Source organism: Phalaenopsis equestris, unplaced genomic scaffold, assembly GCF_001263595.1.
Source record: "Phalaenopsis equestris unplaced genomic scaffold, ASM126359v1 Scaffold000402, whole genome shotgun sequence".
Taxonomy (NCBI): domain Eukaryota; kingdom Viridiplantae; phylum Streptophyta; class Magnoliopsida; order Asparagales; family Orchidaceae; genus Phalaenopsis; species Phalaenopsis equestris.
This window is the reverse complement of record NW_018164844.1, coordinates 1,261,660-1,272,837: the sequence shown is the minus strand read 5'-3', so window position 1 is coordinate 1,272,837 and position 11,178 is coordinate 1,261,660. Positions and strand designations below refer to the sequence as shown.

The window sequence follows — 11,178 nt, the reverse complement described above, 5'->3', positions numbered from 1 at the left end:
GGAAGGGGATGATGAATAGTGGCGGTTGACTGGTCAAAATCACGGTTAAAGGTGTTTTTCGTGAGCTCGTCGTCAGCGGGGTCGATGACGTCGTCGACACACTCAATTGGAACTAAAAGTTTAAGTCTCAGGAAAATCTCGCCGTCGGCGGCGTCGAGGGCACTGTCGGCGGGATCTATTGATTTTGTCCAAATTCTGGATTTTTGCGATTTCGATCAATTTCAAGCCTTAACGACATCTTTTTAATCATTACAGACATAATTTTAAGTGACTAAATGATGTACTTAGCACATATAAACTTTCACAACACATTTATATATAAATTCCAAGGGGTACAATGTACGTTACATAACACACCTAAGTTTGGTATTTTCTCAACCTCAATACATTAATTAAGCGTCGCAATCCAAGCCACAACACTCAAAATGCTGAAAACAAAACATCTTATGCTTAGTCTGAACAGAGATCTTTAAGCATAATTCTAAAGCAAAGCAAATATAAAGTTCAAATCTAAACACACAAACATAAATGTAACATATGAGATCTACTACTCGTCAGATTTTGTGCTCGTTTCTCCTCTTTCTCCTCTGAGATTACCCATTGATTGCACATGAACGAAGAGGTTGTAGAAGGGTCGAAATGAAAATTCTTCAGTGGAATCTTCTTCTATTAACTTCATCCTCCTCATTAGTCGTATCAAGTTATCTTCCAAATGTCGAGAGTGCTCGAAATGTTCCTATTTTCGTTTGTTTTTCTCTCTTAACCAAAGCTTGAGTAGGCATAACCGTCGAGCTCGCCGTCAGCAGCCTCAAGGGCGTTGTCAGCGGACTTCTGAGAATTTTTTCTTGTAGCCTCAGGAAAAACTTGCCGTCGGCGGGGTCGAGGGCGCTGTCGGCAGCCTGGTTCAAATCTCCACATTTTGGTCCTTTTCGCTTCAAATTCCCTCTTTTTTGCATCTTTTTGCTCCAATGACCCTAATTTGTCATTCTTGCAACAAAACATGAAAAATATCTTTTTTAAAAGTGCAATATCATTAAAAAAAATATAAAATATGTATGAAAATCTCAACATATTTTCCTCTGGTCAGTCTACCACCAGGAAATCCTCCATGTGCATGAATTGTTGTCACCCTCTCCTCAGGTGACCAACAACGCTATCACTCCAAGGGCTTCATTTGCCTCGCATGAGAATCCAAAGAGTGGGCCGACCAGTGCTGTCAATCGGTCAAATGGAAAGTTCATCTTATCAAACATTGGTTCAAACGGAATATTCACTGAATTGTTCACGTCGATCCAAATATTATCAATTTGGTAATTTCTAATCATGGTTGTGATAATGATGACATTGTTGTAGGGGTTCCCCTTAGGGGTAGATCGTCATCAGTGAAAGTGATTGGTGGATGGCTGTCGTGCTCGAGAATGAAGGCGGTCATGCAAAGGTCGACCATATGGAGCCTCTTTTGGTCGACACGTCTAGAAGGTTCTCTGACTCTTCCCAATATAACCAGAACAAATCCATTAATGTGTATGGAGTTGACCCTTACGAGTTCATCCAAAATTTCATCGGGCTGAGTCTTCCCATGTTTTTGTGTCGCCACTCCTAACAACAAGAACTCAACCTTTCCTACTCTTATCAACTCCTTAATCAGGCTACGGAGGTGTCAACATTCCTCGGTGTCATGGCCATGGTTGCGGAGGTGGAGGTATGAGCAATACATCTTAATGTCTCAGATAAATGCTCATCTCTCATAGGGGATACCATTTTAAAGTATTCTTTGTTTTGGATGGATTCTACTAATTCCGTCATTGATACCCTCAGGGGTTTGGTCCTTGGTGCCTCATGTTTATTCGTCAGACATTCAAGATAGTGAGATGGCCGATGGTCAGTATACCTCTATTGCTCTCCAAGGTGTTTGTTCCTGTCAGTTTCCCTATTCTCTCAGGGCTGTCAACTATCTTCACGCCCAAGATGAATGGGAGAACGTTGAACACCTGTTGTTCTTTTGAGCCCTCTTCTATGGGCAATAGTCAGATAATTCCACCATATGACATGTGGGGTTTCCATTGTACTCCTCATCGGTAATGTGAATGTTAGCTGGCTCCAATAGTTTAGTCAAGTTTTTTGGATGTTGCATGCATAAAGCATATTGAAATCGCGCTTGTACCTGGGATAAGGCTGCATGTGCTACTACAGGTTCTAGGTCCTATACTTCCAGTATCTCTTTCTGGAATCTAGTTACGTAGGCACACAAGCTCTATGCTACTCCTATCTAACCTTCCACAAGTCTTGCGAGCTTTTCTGCTACTTTCGTGCTCTGGTAAATTGTATGACGAAAAACCTCTTAAAATTAGCAAAAGAGGTGATTGCCCTAGCAGATGACCCATTAAACCACTTGAGAGCTGATTCCCTCGGCATGTTGAAGAAAAAATGACACTTCAACATGTCAGTAATCCTCAACAGACAAACAAACGATTTAAATAACACGATGTGGTAGGTCGTATCAGATTGGACCACCCCTTTGTAGGAGTCGAGTGACAAAATTTTGAACTCTGAAGGTCAGAGGTAGAGATCTGCCAAGAGAATGCATTCTTCGGCTGGCAAGGGGTCTAAGTGCGTCCGAAATGTTGTTCATTCTGTTGACGTGGAGCTCGGTAGAGAAAAAAAAGAAACTTACCGTAACTACTCCAGCCTACTTTTCCCCGTCTCCCTCTCTTGTGAAATAGCAACTCTCGTCTCCGTCTCTTGTGCCTGAAACAGAAAGCTCCCCATCTCCCGTCTCAATCTCGAGAAACATAAAAGCCTTCCGTTCCTTCTCTTCGCGAAACAGCCTATGCCTCCTTCAGTTCGTGGTTCGTCTCCTTCAGTTCACGGAAACATGAAGGAGTTTTTTTATTACGTTGAAGACAAGAAGAAAAATTTCTTGCTTGCAGGAAAAAGGAGTTCTTTCTTGCGGTGAAGGCAGGGAAGAGGCAGGAAGGAGTTCTTGCTTGAGGTGAAGACAGGAAGAAGGAATTGTAGCTTGTGGTGTTTCCTTTCTTTGAATTTGTCTTCTGTTGTGGCTCTCAGATATAGAGAGAGAGGAAGTAAGAATTTTTTTCCCTGTAATTGTCGAAGAGATCCACTGGTGTAAATTTCTCAATTAATAAAATCCTCTGCAACTCCGTGGATGTAGGCAATTTGCCGAACCACGTAAATTTGTGGTGTGAAGCTTTTCTCGTTCTATTTTTCACTTTGTTGTCGATCGTAATTTAAATTTCATATATACCACAACACGTTCAATGATCAAATCCAACATTATCTTGGTACTGAGAGCTTCCTTGTCCTTCCGAGGCCTGGTTACCCATCGACCGTTGAGTGCTAGTTCTTCTAGTCAAGGGTTCTGCTTTCGGGGTGCTTGTTTGTAAGGATTCTGCTCCATTCTCTGAGCTAGTGCTTTCAGTATCATGTCTGCTATCTGACCAAGCATTTGGTCTCTCAGTTCTTGAATTTGATGCTGCATAAATTATTTGGTGCACTCCATACTTGTTGCATCTCCTTGCCAGATTTCTTCTCTTTGCTGTCTTTTTCCTCTTGTTAGTGGCATAATCCATGCTCACCACACTTCTTAGGATATTAAATCTAAGATTGTCCTACGAATCACACCAAACGAATATAGTGTAGCAAGACAAGCGAAGATGAAAGAGAGGGAGAGGGAGAGGGAGAGAGAGAGAGTGTGTGTGTGTGTGCGCACACACACACACACATGTAGGTTAAAGCTTATAGAGTTTTAATCATTGATTCATCAGCTTTTTATTGTAGAAATAACCCTCAATTTATAGGCAAAAATGAAGGTACAATAAGTATAATTACATGTTTGCCGCTATTTTAATAGAGATATTATATGGTAATTTAGTCAAAAGTAAATAACTGAAGATTTAAACACACACGTAAATAGACAATAAATAAATAATTCTTCAGCTCGGCTCTTCCCATCGATCAATCGCTTACGGCCGAAAATCTTCGGATCATCGAGGGCAAGCAGGCTCTGCAGGGTTCGGATGGCCGACCACTAAAGCTATCTATTGGTTGCCGGAATCTTTGTCCGGTCGGCCTCGCTGACTAATTGACTTCTATGATATGTTGATCGACTTTTGGATCCAATGGACATTTTCGATTCACGTGTTATTTACTTTTATCTTTGGTTGGACCTCTCAAACCACGTCTCCTTTGACCTATCTGATTTCCTCAAGATTTGTAATGTCGTATTTTTAGTGTAAAATACATTTTTATATATAGTTAGATGACATACATAGAAAATTTAAGTTTAGGCGTTAGATATGTAAATAAATAAGAATTGAGTGATGCGTATGTAAATCTTCTTTTCAAAAATTAGGGATGGAATTTTTTAGTTGAGTGACAGCATCTCATTCCGATAATGCATAAAGGTTGAAAAAATCAAAGTTTAGATGTTAGTTATATAAATACAAATATTTGGTGTGATATATATGTAATTTTTTTTTAAATGAGGACATTACATACAAGGCACCCAAAACATTACAATTTACAAATCAAACACCCTCTCTCATCCCAGCCCATATTTTCCATTTTTATCAAATTCACTGTAATTTGATCACATATAAATGTATTTATAGTTCAAAAATCACATAACCGTTTGATTTTTAAAAAAGAAAAAAATCTCTGGTGGCCTTAAATTTTGGATATTCGTTCCACATTGGCCGCATTCATGCACGATCATCGGGCAGTTCCGCGCTTGTAGTTGTGCTACCTTGGCTCTTAAAATCATCTTGTTCGGCTTAGGGAGAACTGGGTTTTGATGGCGAGGGAATTATGGTTTTGATTAGAAGGAGATGCCATTGGAAGTCGGGAGATGGATCAGTAGGGTCTCTGTTGTTTGATTTTCCGCCTGTTTCCGCGTATAAGCTCAAAAGCATTCATTAAAACTAGGCTTTGTGCAATCCGTCTTGTATCTTTGTTTGGTGTTGTGCAGAGAGAATGACGCATCGAAACTAAAGTTGTTAATGTTTTACCTCATCTTTATGGGCAGAAGAGTTTTTTTATTTCGAGTTATGCTACTGCATCACACCAATTTGGCTCCAGAATAAATTGTCTGAAAAAAAGTCTCCATACAGAAATGCCGGTAAATTCATCCCTTTCTGCAATTCTTGTTGGATTCCTATTATATTTGCACACAGAGAATTTGAAAAATGGAGGTAGGAGGATGTTAGTTTTGTATATATGAAAAGTTTGACTGTTTTGTATGTGATCTCCTAATACATGTCGTGTTCTTTCTCTACAGTAACCCTAGTATTTGGTTAATGTAACCCGACTCCCATGAGAAAATATTTTTGGTAGATGTAATCCATTGAAATATGAGTAAATAAGTATTTTACATGCATTGTTACAAAAGAAGGTACAGAAAATTTCTAGGAATGCACATTACAAGAGCACACCCTTTCACGCCTATTTAGACAACTCGGTTGCACTCATTAGAATAGCAGCAGCTTAAATGGAAACCAAGATAGGTTTTACAAAGACTAAACTATACAGAAACATTAACAACCCAAATTCCAATCTGAATGAATAAATTTTCAAAAAGGAAAACATCATAAGTAGTTTGTGAATGCAAAGACAAAAGCACAAAGCACAACAAAGCAGTGGCAGGAGCCACCGATCCCAGGAAGTCATGTCTGAACCCAAAGTATCTCCTCAAAAGCTCCTGAATAGTGTCAATAGTTTCAACGGAGGTTGTACAATCACCAAACTGAGAGGCAACCAATACATACAAAGTCTGCAGCAGGGCAGGCCCATGAGTACCATCTCCACCATGCAGGAATTCTCTGCTAGTGTTATAAAAACAGCATTAGTGCTTATGCTGCATTATTGATAAAAGAGGCTTTTTTTATTTTGAGAGTAAAGTTAAACTTATTGGTCAAGTGATTAGATAACGTGCAAAGATGTTCCGTATTGCATAGAATGCTGTGGAGACTATGGCATTAATGTCACTGTTCGGTGTCATGGCCACTACCCACATGCCATAGAAGGAAGTACATGAAGACTATGAACATGAAGAACAAGTACCAAAGGAATTTCACTAATGTGCAGTTGAAAGAAATGCAGCTGTAGACAATCAGACCATAAATGATGGTCTGAAGAAAGATGTGTGGGTTCTCAATGAGAAACTGCCATAGGGTAAGGTTAGAGGCTGATGAATAGAGCAATCTAAACAAAATTTGCTTTGCTTTGATTAAATTTGGAAATCAACAAGCATACCTGCGCAAATGCATAAGGAAGTGCAGATACATTCCAGCAGCCTTCTCCCAATAGAAAGCTGTTCGTTCAGCACCCACAATGGGATGCAGAGTTCGTCCATTATGTATTCTAATGAATAGAACAGTTGCATATATTGAGCCTAAAGAGTTGAACAGGTCGTGCTGTGTACCCCTATATATTCAGAGAGTTTATTTATTTGTTTTATTTATTTATGTTATTATGTTCCCAGTTCAAAGTTATTCAAGACAGCAAGACAGATACTATTGTGTCAACTTGCACTTTTGTACCAAGTTTCCATAAAATTGTCCCAGAAATTATAGCAATGAAAGTAGTGAAGAAGATTTGTGTGGCTGTGTAAGAGGGATTGCGCCAGTATGACTTGTGCAGCTTTCATAGGCAAGCTTTGCACCGAGTCAAGAATGATTGCGAGTATTCGGTTGGAAAAAAAAGATCATTTGAACCAGCAGAAGGAGCGCTTAGTTCATTGATTAGAGCTTTGTTTCTTCTACATTTAGAAAGTGATTTATGTTAAGCTAAAGCTGTTTAAAATAGCTGAAACTGTATGGTTGGTGAAGTTACCGGTAGAGGTCAGAGTTTCAGTAGATTTCAACAAAGTTAACCCCTAGAATGTCCTCTTAAGCTTGGGTGGTCATTCCTAGCATCCATGTTGCTGGGTTATGAACATCTTTAATCGACCTAACTCCCTCAACATTCAGAATAATAATGAAGAAACTGAGATTGCAATCACATACATGGTCTAAACATTTATCTCTGATATGATTTTTTTTATCCATTCTATTTTTTCTTATGCTTAGCTCAAAGTACTCAATGAGATGGCATGAACTATGCCTAATGGACCAACATAAATCTCTTCTTGGTCACGTTCCATTAAGAAAAGCTGCAGTTTAATAGACCCAAGAAATATGTTAATCCTAGCATAAGGCATGAAATAATAATTTTTTAAGTTACCTCATCAAAAGCATGGAATATGTCAATGCTTGGCTTGTAAGTTCTGCACACCGCTGTCCTACCAGTGTCCACAGTGTTACTTACTGCCATCTTCACAATGGTTGAGGCCCTTACATCAAGCCCAGAGGTTTGTTCATAAAAAAATATTATAGAGGTGTTGGCAACAAACTATAGGGCAATTGCCAGTCTCTTTCGCTGCTCGGTTGCAAGCCATTCACTCCAGGTGATCCTACAAACGCTCCCTCAGTATCTTCTGCTCCACGAGTTCCATGACCTCCTCAAAGAACAATTGCAGTTATTCATTTATTTATAATAGTTACCTCCATGTCGAAGTAAGTAAGATTTCTTTTCTTTAGATTTTTTTCCTTACCGACCTTTCTTGCTTCAGCATCAACTTCTTCAGGCATACGCTTCCTGGCGGAGTAAAGATGTGATTCATAGACCGTACATGTGGTGAGTGGATGTCATTCTGCTCACAATATCCAGAAATTTTAGAAAATGTTTCTTGTTTTGTGGGATATCTTCATACGCAAGCTTTGCACCGAGTCAAGAATGATGGCGAGTATTCTGTTAGAAAGAAAAGATCATTTTAACCAACAGGAGGAGCGCTTAGTTCATTGATTAGATCTTTGTTTCTTCTGCATTTAGAAAGTGCTTTATGTTATGCTAAAGCTGTTTAAAACAGCTGAAACTGTATGGTTAGTGAACTTACCAGTAGAGGTCAGAGTTTCGGTATATTTCAACAAAGAATGTCCTCTTAAGCATGGGTGGTCATTCCTAGCATCCATGTTGCTGGGTTATAAACATCTTTAATCGACCCAACTCCCTCAACATCCTCAATAATAATGAAGAAAGTGAGATTGCAATCACATACATGATCTGAACATTTATCTCTGATATGATTTTTTTTTATCCATTCTATTCTTTCTTATGCTTAGCTCAAAGTACTCAATGAGATGGCATGAACTATGCCCCAATGGACAAACATAAATCTCTTATTGGCCACGTTCTATTAGGAAAAGCTGCAGTTTAACAGACCCAGCAATATGTTAATCCTAGCATAAGGCATGAAAAGATAATTGTTTAAGTTACCTCATCAAAAGCTTGGAATATGTCAATGCTTGGCTTGTGAGTTCTGCACACCGCTGTCCTACCAGTGTCCACAGTGTTTGGAATATGTCAATGGTTGGCTTGTGAGTTCTGCACACCGCTGTCCTACCAGTGTCGACAGTGTTACTTACTGCCATCTTCACAATGGTTGAGGCCCTTACATCAAGCCCAGAGGTTTGTTCATAAAAAAATATTATAGATGTGTTGGCAACAAACTATAGGGCAATTGCCAGTCTCTTTCGATGCTCGGTTGACAAGCCATTCACTCCAGGTGATCCTACAAGCGCACCCTCAGTATCTTCAGCTCCACGAGTTCCATGACCTCCTAAAAGAACAATTGCAGTTATTCATTGATTTATACTAGTCACTTCCTTGCCGAAGTAAGTAAGATTTCCTTTCTTTAGATTTTTTTCCTTACTGACCTTTCTTGCTTCAGCATCAACTTCTTCAGGCATACGCTTCCTGGCGGAGTAAAGATGTGATTCATAGACCGTACATGTGGTGAGTGGATGTCATTCTGCTCACAATATCCAGAAATTTTATAAAATGTTTCTTGTTTCGTGGGATATCTTGATATATGAATGTCTCCATCTATGTAACCACCAGTTTTTAGACCTGCTAAAGTCTGTTAGAGTTTTCTTTCCAGCTCTGCTAAACCCATCAATGCTGCTAGGACTCATGGTCTGAATGCTCCACAACACCTTTCAATAGAACCAAATGATCCTCCTGCTTTCCTTTGTCTTTCAATTCATTGTAAAAAGAGCTTGTAAAAGGAACTCAACATTTTGTTTCCAGATACAAAGAGTATGTAGGTACTTGAGGTTTATCAACTACCTGGCCTATGTCCACAGAGTATCTGACATTGCCAAAGTTGGTTGAAAGAGGAGCAAATGGGAGTACCATTCCATGCATCTTTTTCTCGACAAAAATTCTGTCTGTAATGTTTACAATATTTCAGAAGGTATAAAACTCAATTTTGTTTCTTGTTGACAGCAAGAGGACTGAAATATACAAGTTTTTCACCTTCTTGGCCTGCACCACCCTTGGACGAACCAGATCGTGAAAATAATAATTCGGCTTTTGAAGGTAGTATCTTAAGGCTTGCTCCTGTTATATCTGCTTGCTTCTTTGTCAATGTCTCTTCAGAAATGGTAGTCAGATCTTTTCCAAATGCTGTGGCAATCTATCGAGTTAGCACAATAATTTCAAGTTTAAATGGTGAAACTTCAGCTTTTGATACTTACGGTCAACCAGTCAAGAAAGAAAATGAAGAGGGGGTTGAACGGGAAAATGTATCCAATAAGTGCATCCATACTTATCCAATACTAATTAGAAGATCTTCAGAATAAGGCATTGAATAGGAAAATGTATCCTCAGAAAGAAAACAAAGATCCCGCAAATCTTCAGAATCTCAACTCCCGAAGTGCCTTATAGGAACATATTGTGCCATGAAGACTTTTTTAAGCATGATCTCCAAAGAGAAACTGATTAAGAGACGCTTGTCGAGGAAGTTATGGCTTACCTTATTCTAAGTATGCCCAAGAAATTCATTCACAGCTATTGTTATTTTTGCATACATCAACGGAGAGGAACAATAAATGCTTGGCTTGTGAGTTCTGCACACCGCTGTCCTACCAGTGTCCACAGTGTTTGGAATATGTCAATGGTTGGCTTGTGAGTTCTGCACACCGCTGTCCTACCAGTGTCCACAGTGTTTGGAATATGTCAATGGTTGGCTTGTGAGTTCTGCACACCGCTGTCCTACCAGTGTCGACAGTGTTACTTACTGCCATCTTCACAATGGTTGAGGCCCTTACATCAAGCCCAGAGGTTTGTTCATAAAAAAATATTATAGATGTGTTGGCAACAAACTATAGGGCAATTGCCAGTCTCTTTCGATGCTCGGTTGACAAGCCATTCACTCCAGGTGATCCTACAAGCGCACCCTCAGTATCTTCAGCTCCACGAGTTCCATGACCTCCTAAAAGAACAATTGCAGTTATTCATTGATTTATACTAGTCACTTCCTTGCCGAAGTAAGTAAGATTTCCTTTCTTTAGATTTTTTTCCTTACTGACCTTTCTTGCTTCAGCATCAACTTCTTCAGGCATACGCTTCCTGGCGGAGTAAAGATGTGATTCATAGACCGTACATGTGGTGAGTGGATGTCATTCTGCTCACAATATCCAGAAATTTTATAAAATGTTTCTTGTTTCGTGGGATATCTTGATATATGAATGTCTCCATCTATGTAACCACCAGTTTTTAGACCTGCTAAAGTCTGTTAGAGTTTTCTTTCCAGCTCTGCTAACACCCATCAATGCTGCTAGGACTCATGGTCTGAATGCTCCACAACACCTTTCAATAGAACCAAATGATCCTCCTGCTTTCCTTTGTCTTTCAATTCATTGTAAAAAGAGCTTGTAAAAGGAACTCAACATTTTGTTTCCAGATACAAAGAGTATGTAGGTACTTGAGGTTTATCAACTACCTGGCCTATGTCCACAGAGTATCTGACATTGCCAAAGTTGGTTGAAAGAGGAGCAAATGGGAGTACCATTCCATGCATCTTTTTCTCGACAAAAATTCTGTCTGTAATGTTTACAATATTTCAGAAGGTATAAAACTCAATTTTGTTTCTTGTTGACAGCAAGAGGACTGAAATATACAAGTTTTTCACCTTCTTGGCCTGCACCACCCTTGGACGAACCAGATCGTGAAAATAATAATTCGGCTTTTGAAGGTAGTATCTTAAGGCTTGCTCCTGTTATATCTGCTTGCTTCTTTGTCAATGTCTCTTCAGAAATGGTAGTCAGATCTTTTCCAAAT

At 39.3% G+C, this 11,178-nt stretch overlaps 2 long non-coding RNA genes and 1 pseudogene across 5 annotated transcripts; 1 reads left to right on the top strand and 2 right to left on the bottom strand.

Annotated features, from left to right (window-relative positions):
- Positions 1–4,739: 4,739 nt before the first annotated feature.
- Positions 4,740–8,967, bottom strand: LOC110026883. 3 transcript variants are annotated; one of them, XR_002294273.1, is made up of 4 exons: positions 8,772–8,967; positions 8,332–8,674; positions 7,952–8,261; positions 4,740–7,806 (listed from the first exon to the last, which is right to left on the bottom strand). It is a non-coding gene; the product is annotated as an uncharacterized LOC110026883 (long non-coding RNA). The 3 variants fall into 3 exon arrangements; XR_002294271.1 differs by lacking the exon at positions 8,772–8,967 and having other exon boundaries at positions 4,740–5,837; positions 7,240–7,806; positions 8,332–8,405; XR_002294272.1 differs by lacking the exon at positions 8,772–8,967 and having other exon boundaries at positions 4,740–7,513; positions 7,610–7,806; positions 8,332–8,405.
- Positions 8,780–10,733, top strand: LOC110026882. 2 transcript variants are annotated; one of them, XR_002294270.1, is made up of 3 exons: positions 8,780–8,850; positions 9,023–10,506; positions 10,680–10,733. It is a non-coding gene; the product is annotated as an uncharacterized LOC110026882 (long non-coding RNA). The 2 variants fall into 2 exon arrangements; XR_002294269.1 differs by having other exon boundaries at positions 10,652–10,733.
- On the bottom strand, positions 9,928–10,667 carry LOC110026880 (annotated as a pseudogene).
- Positions 10,734–11,178: the final 445 nt, after the last annotated feature.